Genomic DNA, 14,024 nt, shown 5'->3' with positions numbered 1-14,024 from the left:
CACCAGATTATTTCAGGGAAACTTCAGTAAATGCAGTAACCCGGAGCGTGTGTTGAACTCAGAACAAACTTCGTGTAAGGAAATTCTCTAGCTGAAGACGATGTAGATGGCATCACTACAACCCTGTGCATCTTACAGAAAGAAACACTCCAAGCGAGATGGAATATCTTATGTACAATGGCTAACACTCAGGAAGGGTACAATGGCTGACGGGTTTTGTGAGAATTGGCAGAAATGTGTTTGTTGACATCGTTGTATATTAGATTAATTGGGAAGAGGCAACCTCTTTATGGTGTCAGACGACGGTGTTAAGATAGAATTCTTCCTCTACCCAAGAATGCTGACACTTCGTGTTTGGTTATGAATTACAGTTTGATTACCAGATATGACGTTATTGCCTTCTGTCTGATAAACCTGGATGATGATGATGGTGGTGGCGCGGTGATGTGACGTATGGAGACCATGGCGTGAGGGGGGAGGAAGGTGGTCCCTGTGCCGGGAGTGGAGGGCGGGGAGAGATGGTTCGCCAGTTATTGAAAGTCCTCCCACCACCATCTGACTACTATCGTGCTGGTAAGAACATCTTCCTGCTTCTATCAACGCTGATGTTTCACGTTTTTGGTTCGAGTTTACATAGAGATTACAAGACGTAAGGTTAGTGGCTCTTATATGCTCACTGCTGGACGATGGTGGTTGTTGGGGGGGAGGGTGACGTATACAGACCGGGGGTGGTGATGTGTGTGTGTATGTGTGTGTGTGTGTGTGTGTGTGTGTGTGTGTGTGTGTGTGTACTAACTGCTCAAACAAACGCCACCACCACACTGTCATGGTTAGCTACACAACGATCCACAATCCGTGTTTGCTGATTTTCCTTAATGTTGTATGTAACATTCAGATTAACATGTAATGATCCGTGAGTTTCTGTTGTCTTACGCTATCACAAACAGCCTCGTTAAGACCCGACGGTCTGTTGCTGCTTGATTTCAGTTGTATTCAGACATGACGGTGTTGCCTCCCACCTGCTGTGTTATGTGGTCAGATTTCATACTCTTGGTGTCCACTTCGGCCGCAACCTTGCCGCCTCTGGAGATCTCCCAGGGTGGCTACATTACAGTATGGTGTCGTCGGTGATGTGTTATGGAGAGACACGGTATTCATATGCTTTAGTCCTACGCCTCAACAAGATACTACACTAACTGGATTTAGTAAATAATAACATAATAACAGCTGATGAAGTTGTCGTAGTGATGAGTTATCTACTAAAGGGATATGATTTGTGAAATGGAATTAATGAGGTTGCCATATTATCGATGTTGACTCAAAGTCTAAGATGCCGTTAGAGTCGTGAGTTGGAAGGGTATGCTTAAGCTTAATTTGAGATGTCAATTCTGACTCAAACTTCAAGGCGAGTTATGATGTCTCACGGCCCTGAGCACATGTGTGAGGACGATCCTCACCGCATGACGCCTGTATGCAAGTCGGAACAACATCCACTGTGCTGTTGGCTGAGTGCTACTGTGGTGGGGAGTTGCTGTTTCTTCTGGCCCAGGAGGAGAAGGAGGCTTTCTCTTAAAGAAGGTCTCTTAGGATTCCTCGGAGGGGCACCCACTGCCTCCCTATCCACTGATGGTGGGTTGTCAGGTTTGGCTGTGGTGGGTGCACTGTCCTGATCAACCATTGTCAATAGACACTGTGGATGGCCGAAGGCTATCACTCAACCACGTCCACTGCTATTCCACGGATTTAGGTCGGCCAGAGACTGGGTCTCTCCTGCTCACGGTGTGTCCGTGTGTGTTGTTGCAGCCTCGTTCAAGGGACAGACACATAGCAAGACGACGAACGGCTGAGTGGGTTAAGACTCAGCGCCGGCTCTCGACCCACTGTAGTCGTGAACAAAGTCCAAGAGGAGGAGGTGGTGTGTCCAACGTGACCTATGTAGTTAAGCACACATTGTCACCACTGACAGTGAGGGCTGTACACAAGGCAGTCCCGGGACACGCATTTTACCAACGGTAGTGACGGACACCCACAGAGTGATCTGTGCGGTGCACGCGCTTTAGCGCTGCTACTGACGGCAAATCCTGTCGGCAAACGCACGTAAACGTTGATTGTGACGGACTCAAACGTACTGATCTCGAGGCACTGATGGTGCCAGCTATGAACCAAGTTGTCTTCATTTTACAAATTACAACTGTGGTGATGATGATGATGACCACACATCAAGTACCCTCGATCACACACTTTATTACTGAACATTTTGGGCCACATACAAAAGGTGTAGGGGAAGACGCACATTACCTAAGACAGTGACAGACTTACAGCAGTTTGTCTTAAGTTAAGATCCCCTTTAATGGAGAAGACCACATAGAGATGGTGTTTGGTCCCACAAACCACGACTGACAGTGGTCTTGTGGCCATCGTGACACCTACACCTCGAGTGGTCTTGAAGTAGACAGTCCACCACTTGTAGTGGGGGAGGGCACACAAAATGTGGTCTCAGGACACACACCAGAATGTCTGTGTCCGTCATGATAAAACCTGCGTCTTGATTTTACCATATCATTTGAGAGGAATAAGATCTTGCTCTTTGTTGACACGAACATCAACACCTCTTGCAACACACTGCACGTCGTCATGATCCTTGCTCGTGATGGTTATGGTAACAATAACAGTGATACTATTGTCCCATTGGTGCAGTTTTGACCTATAACAGGGGCGTTTGATTCTTTTTAGCTTAACAGACATATTTACTCAAAGGTGGAGCTGGTTGACAGAGAGCAACAGCGATGCTGCTCCAGTTTACACCGTCTGTTGTTGCATGACTCTAGCTTACGATTGTTCGTGCAGTGATGTACATAAGATGATGAATTACATATGAAACAAACAATGATGCTGGAAAAGTTATGGTCAGCTTAGAACAGCAAGCCACTAGTTTTAATGCTGCCATGAGTCTGGGTGACGCTGAGGATTATTCTTCTCAAATTTAAGAAAAAAAAGATGTGAGCAAAAGAGACAATCCTCATCTACAAGATGAAGTGTGAATCAACGTTCCATCTTGCCACTAGTCATTAAAAAAGCTCAGATTTATAAACTAATAACTAGAAATGGTTGATCTGACAATTTAGATCCTGCAGTGTTCGAGTAAATCAACAAAGAATCACAGAACTTCATTGTTTTCTCCCTGATGATCAAACGTCCTGGCTAACTATGTTCTCGTGGGCCACAGCTTGACCATGGCTGCCTCATGTGATAAAAACCTCGTGCATCATTTATCATATCAAAACTCTACGGAAGCCTGTACTTTGACCCAGATGATACAGGAAGCGCTCGCTTGTCCTACAGCACAAAGCTGAGCTGGGACCGCTAAACCTTAGGCCGTCTGATAAGGGCCACAGTATTCCTACATCATAGACCGGTTTACCTCTGACCCTGGCCATGAATGCTGCGGGAATCCACAGTATCTACGCAGGCGTTGTGAGGGCGGCTCATCCATCCTCCCTTCCCTGACCCAGGTAATGAAGGCAGCGGGAATCATGCCAGGCAAACTAAGCTGGGACGTGATCCCTAACCCACATGATGAAGGCAGCTCCAGTCTTGCCGCGCCATCTAAGTTGAGACAGATGAGCTTTGCACGAGAGCATGGAGGCAAAAAGGCACACTCGTCAGAGTTGCACCTCTCAAGCAGGAGAGTGTCTCCTGACTCACGAGGAAACAAAAAAAAGTTAACACATCTCAGCATGACGTCAGCCAACACGCGCTCCTCAGGACAAAGTTTCCAATGTGAAAACAAGAGGCTATTTCCCTGCCGCTACTGACCTCAGTCCTCTAATGTATTTGGGACTTGCAGGGAAATGTAGTTGCTGTAAGATACGTAGATGGAAATATATATCAGTGTTAAGGAATATCTGTATCTACCTATCTGTCTATCTATCTATCTATCTATCCGTCTCTCTCTCTCTCTCTCTCTCTCTCTCTCTCTCTCTCTCTCTCTCTCTCTCTCTCTCTCTCTCTCTCTCTCTCTCTCTCTCGTCTGAGTATTGCAGTTCCGATGATGTGACCAGCATGTCGATGAACAGACAAATGTTCCACTCCGACTCGTGGTGTCTACTCATTGGTTTGTCCAAAGATCATCTCATGAATCCTCTCTTGTTTCCCCCTACGTCATGACATTACTTCATAGATGCATAGCTTTGTTTGGTAACCAAGCAAGATAAACACAGCTCACGTTGATACTAGTAATCTGTTAACACAGTTGACAAATTACTCATAGCCCATTTTATCCTTATCTTAATCTAACACTGACAACATAGACTGTATCTACCATAACCCTCACTACACTCACGTTATCTATAGATAACAGCACGACGCTAACATACATTATTCACAACTGATGGAAATATATGTAGAGCGTCGTCATCAACATAAGACAGCCCACTGTTATTAGAGGTAAGGTTTTCCTGCAGGTGAGTAATGTCTCAAAGCCTCAGGCTGATGTTGTGATCACACACACACACACACACACACACACACACACACACACACACACACACCCGCAGCAACGTGCCACCTGCGTCTGCTTCATGTATACACACAACAGCGAGATGACACAGGCGGCCGTGAACACCCTGCTGGCTTGGGGCTTGGGATGACCTGCTGTTCTAAGCTTCGCGTGTGCTGTGCCCTCACTCCACCTCCGATTCTGCCATGTCATCTTTCAGTCGCCAGCCAGTCACGAAGATTTCACATGTCCCGCCATACTTGATCACCTACCTGGCTTCAATCTGCTTCGCAGTTGTACAGTACACAGTTGGGGTGAGGACCAACGAAATAGCCAGTTTGGTAGTTTGATCCGACGCAGTGCATTGATGGAAGCATTCATACCGGTATGACATTTACTACATCGTATTTCTACAACGTCTTGGTGTTGTGTTACCCTTATTACGGCAGCACTTGTTTAGCGCCATGAAGGTCTGTCGCAGAACAGTTACATCGCGACATTTGATCTCATCCTTAAAGGAAGTATCTCAAATGTTCTGAGTTGCATTCGAACGCATTGCTTGGGATCGCATCCCAACAGCATAGCCTGGGAACACAGCTTGTTAGCACAGCGTAGGAGGAAAGCCTGGGAACACAGCCGTGAACACAGTCAGGCACCAGAGTCTGGGAACATAGCCTGGGAACACGGCTGAGAGCACAGTCAGTTGTCAGAGCCTCGGAACACAGACGACAACACAGTCGGAGCTTAAGAACATAGCCTGGGAACACAGGTAACAGAGCCTGAGAACATAGCCCAGGGGAAGTGTATTGTGCCGGCGTAGTCCCCTCCGGAGCCACCTGATATTTCTAGTGTTTAGTCGAGAGTTTTAAGAACTTTTGCTATGGAGAGGGAGTCATCCCAGCGATGGCCAGGCAGAGAGAGGGAAGCGTTACAGGTGAATCAGGAATATACGTGAAAGACATAGAGGAGGATACGTAAGTGAAAATAAAGGGGAATGTAACAGAACGAAGTCAGGATGCTAGAAGACGATGGGATTATGGCGAGGGAGGAAGGGAAACAGTAGTGTTGTGATTTGTGATGACTATACACTGATGAATGGTAAACACGGCAGGAGCCACAACGCACTCGTCAAACACACATGAAAAGTAAGATGAATCCATCAGTCATGTACGGTAGACTGACAGGTAGATGCAAGTAAAAACAGATACATATCGGACAGATGCTCGGCAGACAGATACATATCAGTCGAAACAGATGATACGTCAGGGTGATACGTGACTGTCAAGAATGTACACAGATATGTTAGGAAGATGTGGCAATTCTCGGTAGAGTTAGAGAATTATATGTTGTTCATACGGAAGTGTTTAGATAGCCAGAAAGACAGCATGGTGTCAGATAGATATATAGATAGGTAGGTAGGGAGAGAGAGAGAGAGAGAGAGAGAGAGAGAGAGAGAGAGAGAGAGAGAGAGAGAGAGAGAGAGAGAGAGAGGAGTGCGCTGGTTCATTTTCCCACAGTCCCTGGGAATGAATAATGCTACAAGCTAGAAATAACTTTCCCTTATGTTACCCACATTACAAAACATTTACAAAATGATGTCAGCAAAATCTGTAGATAATCACAAGGAAAAGGACTTCTCTTCTTCATACCTGATCGCCATTTCCCGCGTAAGCGAGGTAGCGTAAGTAACAGATGAAGGGAGCCCGCATCCGCTCACATCAATTCTCTAGCTGTCATGTGTAATGCGCAGAAACCACAGCCCCCTATCCACACCCAGGCCCTACAGGTCTTTCCATGGTTTACCCCGGACGCTCCACTTGCCCTGGTTCAGTCCAGTGACAGCACGTCAACCCCTGTATACCACATCGTTCCAGTTCACTCTATCCGGTGCACGCTTTTCACCTTCCTGGGTATTCAGGTCCCGATCGCTCAAACTCTTTCGATATTGAACCCAGTTTTGACTTCACTAGCCCGACACGTTTTGTAAGGTAAAAAGTACATATACATTGCTCTGTCCTCAACCAAAACTTCTGCAGTTGCCTATGACCTAATGTGTAAATCACAACCCTGAGGCAGGTCTTACAACCCTTGTACAAAGCATCACATATGGTCGTTCGTCTCTCCACCCCAACACAACCTTCTCCGCCAAATGGTCTCACAACCAAGAGTTTGCTGACAAGCTGTGGTACGTAAACAAGTTATTGTGCTTCATGCAGAGTAACACTCGAGTGTTTGCGTCACACGGCGAGCGTTGTTCTCTGAGAGACAAGTAACGACTGAGGGACGAGGAGCAAGGCACCAGCTGTTGGCTGGCCAACTTTCCCATCCTGGACTGTGAGTGGGTCTGAAGTTTCGCCTGGGCCCCACATCCAGGGTTGGTCATGCGAAGCTTAGGAAACAAGTGGAGTGGAAGTTGGACGCGACCTCTGGGGAGCAAGACATTTGTTCAGTGTGTGAGGATCGTGAGTGACGCTGACAGGAGAGGACACTCGGCAGATGCTGCTGCACTCTGGTTACATCTTCGTCGACGTGCAATACAGAAGCATAGCCATGAGCTTATAACACGTGTTGCTGATAATAAGATTAAATCTTCTGTTTACAACGAAAGTCAGTCAATGAGTTTCAGATCATATTGCTCCCATCCGAACTAGATAGCCATTGTATCAATCAACTCCTCCGACATCTGATGACTGTAAGTCGAGAGGAGTCCTTCTTGCTCGCCGTATAGATAGTAAGATACTGTCGGTGTTTACAATTTACGACTCATACCACGAGGAATTTACTTATACTCTCTTGATAACTAGAATAACATCTGGTATTAACTGATTGAATATTCTTGGATATTTTCTGTAGAGGGCGAAAGGCAAAGTAAGTAAGATAAGAAACCGCCATTAGCATTTCTTCTGCTTGTAAGATACATTCTCTAAAGATTGAGTCAGGCATAATCGTTCTGCACTTCCTCCTCACAGACATAGTGAGTGGCAAGATATCCAACGGAGGTTGTGGCTTTTCATCAGAGCTGACTAAGTATACACAGGAACATGTAGGCGGTTATAGAATGATTTCCTGGTATATACAGGACTTTGTCAGACAACGGGAGATAGATATGTTAATGATACAAAACATACTCATACAAAGAAAGGTGTTAGCTTGATGAATATGGACAATCTTTAATGCATATTGCAACTGGCCATGAGAAGAAAGATCATTATAGTGCAGTTAAGTAAGTGTGTAAGCAGTTAGGTGAGTGTGTAAGCAGTTTTCATGCAGTAGACCGAGTATTAGTGATGGGTCAAACAGATGCGAAGGTGAGTAATGCGGTAGTTGAGGGTATGATTGGGAGGCATGGTATATTCAGTGTAATGAATGGTAATGGTGACCAGCTTGTGGAGTTGTGTACTAAAGTAGGGCAAGTGATTGGGAATACCTGGTTAAAAAAGAGAGACATACACAAGTGTATGAATGTGATTAGGGAAGATGGTTAGCGGGTATTATTTGATTACATACTAATTAACAAGTTTGTAAAAGAGAGACTTTTGGATATGAATTTGCTGTGAATGACAGCTGATGGGTTGTCTGAAATCATCACCTTGTGGAGGCGAGGGTGAAGATTTGTAGAGGTTTTCGGAAAGAGAGGAAACGTTATGGGTGAAAAGAGAGTGGTGAGAGTGAGGTTGGAAAAGAGACTTGTGTAAAGAAATACCAGGAGAGGTTATGTAGAATGGCAAAAGGTGATAGTAAACGAAGCTAAGGGAGGGGGTGGGAAATGGAAGATATATAGGACGCAGTGTTGGCTTGTGCGAGAGATGCGTGTGGCATGAGTAAGGTCGGAAGTAGACATATCACGGAGAGTAGTGAGTGGTGGGATGAACTATCGAAGTTGCTAGTAAAAGAGAACAGATAATCATTTATGTAGGCAGTACTTAGAGGGAAGGAGTGCAAATGACTGGGACAGATATAAGAGAAAGCGGCAGGAGGTCAAGCGGAAGGTGCCGGGGCTGAAGAAGAGGTGGGATGAGAATGTATCAGTAAAGTTTAGGGAAAAAGAAGTTTTTGAAATAGGTAAATAGCGAGCGAAAAACAAGAGAACATATAGAAATATCGATGAAGGGGGCAAATGAGATAATGGTAACAGGTAGTGAAGTGAGGAGGAGATGGAGTGAGTAATTTGAAGGATTTTTAAATGTGTTCATTGATAGGATGGCAGATGTAAAGTATTTGAAAAGTAAGAGAATCAACAAGTGGTTTGGTGAAGAAAAAAGAGGCGGTGGAGGCCTTACGTGACATGAAATGTGGCAAGGCGGCTGGAGTGAATGGCATTGCAGTTGAATTTCCTAAGAAAGGGGGTGATTATGTCGTTAATTGGTTAGCTAGAATTTTTAATTAAGTATGGATCATGGTGCGGTGTGTGAGGATTGGCGGAACGCATGTATAACGCCAGTGTACAAAGACAAGGGGGATAAAGGTATAAGCTTCTTGAGGGTACATGGTAAGCTGTGTGGGAGTGTGGTGATTGAGAGGTTGAGGGCAATGTACAGAACATGAGATTGGGGAGGAACAATATGGTTTCAGAAGTGGTAGAGGGTGTGTGGATCAGGTGTTTGCTTGAAAGAATGTGTGCGAGAAATACTTAGGGAAACAGAAGGGTGTGTATGTGGTATTTATGATGGAGAAAACATATGATAGAGTTGATATAGATGCCTTGTGAAAGGTGTAAGGGATATATTATTTGGGATTAAAGCTTAAATAAAGCGAAACTTTTTTATAGGATGTATAAAGTATGTGAGAGTGGAAAGAGAGTAGAGTGCATGGTTCCGAGTGAAGGTTGGTCTGCGGCAGTGATGTGTCATGTCGTCATGGCTATTTAATTTGTTTATGGACAGGGTGGTGAGGGAGGTGAATGCGAAAATCTTGGAGATAAGGGAGAGTATGCAGTGAGTCAGGTGTTGTTTGCTGATGATTACAGCACTGGTGGTAGATTCGAGTGAGAAACTGGAAAAGTTAGACTGAGTTTGGAATAGTGTGTGAAAGGGGAAAGTTAAGAGTAAACTTAAGAAAAAAAGCTTGGTTATTTAGCATGGCTGAGGGTCAGGTCAATTGGAATGTCAGTTTGAATGGAAAAAGATTGGAGGAAGTGAAGTGTTGTAGATACGTTGGAGTGGAAATGGTTGACTTTTCATTCTATCGCAGCTCCGGTAGTGTGACGCATATGTCGATGGACGAACAAATGTCCATCGACATATATTGTCACACCATCAGGGCCACGACAGATAGAAAGTCTATGCAAGCCTCACCGGGGAGGTTGAGACTCGTAAAAATCACCAGAAATCTTGTGTGTGTTCTCACCGTGTGGCAAAGGAGCCCCGTCTATGGTGAGGTGAGTCAGTTCTTATATGCTGATGGCTTTGTGCTGGTAGCTTGTTCGAGTGAGAAACTGCAGAAGTTGGTTTCTTAGTTTAGGAGAATGTGTGAAATTAGATGTTTGAGAGTAAATGTGAATAAAAGATTTAGCATGGTATAGGGACAGGTTAATTGTTGTGTGAGACTGAATGAAGAAAATGCTGAAAAATAGAAATTTACCTGGAAGCAGGCGTAGCAGAGAATGGAACCCTGAAAGTGGAAGTGAGTCATAGGTTCTGAGAGCATTGAGGAATTGAGGAAAGAGAGGTCCTTGTCTGGGAGAGCGAAAATAGGTATATTTGTAGATATAGTAGTCCCAGTGATGTTGTATGGACTTGAGGATGTGCAGAGGAAGGTAGATTTGTTGGAAATTGAATGTGAGGAAAACATGTGGTATGAAGGGGCTAGATCACTTAGGTAATAAACGGGTAAGAGAAAGGTTTGGACATATGGTATGAAGGGGCTAGATCACTTAGGTAATAAACGGGTAAGAGAAAGGTTTGGACATATGGTATGAAGGGGCTAGATCACTTAGGTAATAAACGGGTAAGAGAAAGGTTTGGACATATGGAGAGAATGAGTGAGGAGAGGTTGATAAAGAGGATATATGTGTGTTAGGGGTGGAAGGGACAAGGAGAAGCGGGAGACCAAATTGGAGATGAATGGAGGGAGTGGCATATAAGCCAGATAGGAGAGAGTAATGGCGGATGAGAGATAGCCATATGGTAGCTGGCTTACCTAATGGTCCCTCTTTATACGATTTTGATGTTTAGTTCACTGACGTTACTCAGAAGCGTGGAGTGTCGTGTGATGTATGTTATTGTTCTGAGGCCAGAATAACGGTGCGGGAGACGTGACCCACCTGCAGGTATAGGTGCTACACTGGCAGGTGAAAACATCGTCACCATATAGTGCACTAGGGTGACGACGACCGCCCACCAGTGCGTAAGAAAGATATCAAAGTCAATCTTTTGTTTGTGTGCATTTATTTGGAAAACATATATGTTTGCAAAATAGCTTGGAAGGTATTGTGGAAACGTTACCCCTGCACTTGCCTCACCAACATGTTACCCCTCACAGTTCCATCACCAACATTTTATCGTGAAATGAGATATCAGGGTAGAAATTCAAGTCTTACTTTTTCCAGACTTTACCGTGTAATCAATTAGGAATTCTCCATTAGTGGGAAAGCCAGGAATGCATTGCAAACATACTTAACTGATATGATATGAATGAAACTTGGCGAATTTCAAAAGGAGGAGTTTCTTAATGTTCAATCAAGAAGAGTTACTTTTACAATCAACGTTCTTTTCGAACAGAAAACATTTCGCTTCTTCCTAACTTTTGAGTCACGTCTGCAACTCTGGAATGATTGCTACTCTAGAAGATTCCCTCGGTGAGATCCGTGTCTTGTGAGCCACTCAGATTCGTTAAATGAATTCCAGCGAGTTGAGTCATTGTCCGACCAAACATTAGCGAATAATCAGGGGATGTTTGGCGCCCGCGCTGGAAAGATGGGCTCTTCACCCACGCCCTGTGGGGCAACTGTGGCCCGATCGGTGGTGATCGAGTGACCGATCCCTCTCACAGATGGCCTGACGCAGGACATCCGTCGGCCAGGGTACGTCTGCACTGGCACACCTGACTGCCTCTCAGTGTGGCCTTCCGGCGCCAAAAGTTATGACGTGTTCACAAAGCTGTCGTCATGATCATAACTTCATCCGTAATTCACGCAGGTGCTTGTAATATCTACCTCAGTATAGCATACCTCTGGATTTGTATTTCTTTATGTATTTAGCATTTTTCTCTACCTTTTTGACACACACACACACACACACACACACACACACACACACACACACACACACACACACACACACACACATCCTTCCCAACGTGAGCCTCTCACCACGACCAGTTGATCCGTCAAGGAAGACAAGTCTGTGAGCCTTGTGTCAGTCGCCCTCCCCCCACCAGGATCTGAGCACATAAGGTGGAAAACGAGTGTCATGCCCACATGAATCGAGAATAAGATGACGTTAGTCTTATGCTGATTTCGGAGATTTGGCACGAGTTTAAAGCGGAAGGTAAAGTGACGTTTAAGGAAGCCAGTGAGGCCTTAACACAGCAGTCAATGTGGTGTTAGAGGACATATACACACCAGCAACACAGCACAACCGTCGTCGGTCCATCTTTCCAGCTCTTGGCCATCGACATGTAAACCTGACGAGAAGACCTCGCCGTCTACTGACATCTGTCTACGTCCCACCTACCACTGACCTAGCCGTCAACTGACCTCTGTCCGTGGTCTATTACACTGACTTAACTGTCTACTGACCTCTGTCCGTCTCCTATTACCACGAACCTAGCCCTCGACTGACATCTGTGTCCTGCAGCTGACGTAGCCATCTACTGGCATCTGTCTGTGTCCAACCTGCCACTAACTAGTCGTCAAGTGACTTCTCTTTGTGTCCTATTACCACTAACGTGCCGTCTACTGACCTTTCCGTCCGACCCACCATCGACCTGAACCTGCTTAAGTATACGAGCGCGTGGACACCATCATTGTCTTTGTCAATTTTAGAATTTTGTGAACTCGTTCTCTTGAAACACATTCAATTTCATTCATGTCATTAAACGTTCGACTGCCATAATTCTCTGAAGTTAACCCCACTATTCCGGGCGACATCGACCAAGACTTGCACCGCCAGAAACTCTGAAAGGGTCGCACCGTCATCGACGAGGACTAAGTCTGGCTCTCTGCATCGATTATGATTCAACATCTGATGCAACACCCGAGCCAAAGGACTTCAGGGAAGTCTGGCAACAACGACACAGTCCAGCCTCACACATCAGGATGTAGCAAGACGTTACATGTGATGGACTTGCACCGTGTAGACAGGGACGTAACATGAAGATTAAGAATGCTAAAGGATCCTTGACTAAAATCTAGCAGATCACATCAAGTAACTTATAAGATGGTTGAAAATGTGTTGAAAATTTAGGGATAAGAAATGTGATCCATATTTGAAAGAGTAATTGACCCAAACTATATTATCAGGTCGGGCGTGGGGTGGTTGATATGTGCTCAGGTTTTCAAAGATCTGGGAACACGTATGATGGGAAACAGAGTGAATACGATCACAGGACGGAGAAAGTCGTACAGGCACAGGCCAGCACATAGCTGAGACTCTGAAGGATGTGATGAAAGGTCAAGTGTAAAACATTAAGTCTGGCTGTGTGTTAAAGGCCAGGTTCATCTTACTGTAGTGCGCCTGAGTGAATCCATCAGGGTCTGCAAACAACTGAGGAGTGAAGGCATAGGTGATGGGTGTCTTGAGGTATAAGATGAAGGAGTTAGACACAATGCAGAGCGAAGAAACCAGAGAGGGACACATGCCAACGAGAGAAGAGTGGACGAGAAAGTGTTGGACGACATTCGGAGATATTCTGGGCAATGGGTTAACTGGAAATGGAAAGAGTAAGTGAGGGAGTCTGTGTGAGGCGTATACGAGAAAGTTAGGGAAAGGAAGAGGAAACTGAGGGGCTAGAGTAAGAGGGGAAGTTAGTGTGAAATGATGCGTGTGAAAGGTGTTGGTATGGAGGAGTGTATGGAGACACACAGAGGTCGAGATGTTGAAGGAAACTGAGAAAATAGACTGTATCCTGGGACCTCATCTTATTCTGGGCATTATCCTTCGCAGCCATAGCATGTTTGCTATATATATATATATATATATATATATATATATATATATATATATATATATATATATATATATATATATATATATATGTTTATATCTTATTTTTTCATACATATTCGCCTATTTCCCGTGTTAGCGAAGTAACGTTAAGAACAGAAGACTGAGTCTTAGAAGGTATCCTCACTTGTCCCCCTTCTCTGTTCCCTCTTTTAGAAAACAGGAGGGGAGGATTTCTAGCCTTCCGCTCCCTCCCCTTTTAGTCGCCTTTTACGACACGCAGGGAATACAAGGGAAGTATTCTTTCTGCCCTATCCCCATATATATATATATATATATATATATATATATATATATATATATATATATATATATATATATTTCACACTTGATAACCGTTTCCCGCGTTAGCGAGATAGCGC

General features: G+C 44.8%; 1 long non-coding RNA gene across 4 annotated transcripts in view; it reads left to right on the top strand.

The window, feature by feature from the left end:
- Positions 1 to 14,024, top strand: part of LOC139751607 (uncharacterized) — a 292,242-nt gene that overhangs the window by 95,401 nt on the left and 182,817 nt on the right. Inside the window, exon 1 of one of the 4 annotated variants that reach the window (XR_011713380.1) lies at positions 4,837 to 4,883. The exons of 2 other annotated variants lie outside the window; for them this stretch is intronic. This is a non-coding gene — a long non-coding RNA (uncharacterized lncRNA). Of the gene's footprint in view, positions 1 to 4,836; positions 4,884 to 14,024 lie in introns of those variants that run through there. One more of the 4 variants, XR_011713384.1, reaches the window with a different exon arrangement.

This window comes from Panulirus ornatus, chromosome 11, assembly GCF_036320965.1.
Source record: "Panulirus ornatus isolate Po-2019 chromosome 11, ASM3632096v1, whole genome shotgun sequence".
Lineage (NCBI taxonomy): Eukaryota > Metazoa > Arthropoda > Malacostraca > Decapoda > Palinuridae > Panulirus > Panulirus ornatus.
This window is presented reverse-complemented; position numbering and strand designations above follow the sequence as displayed.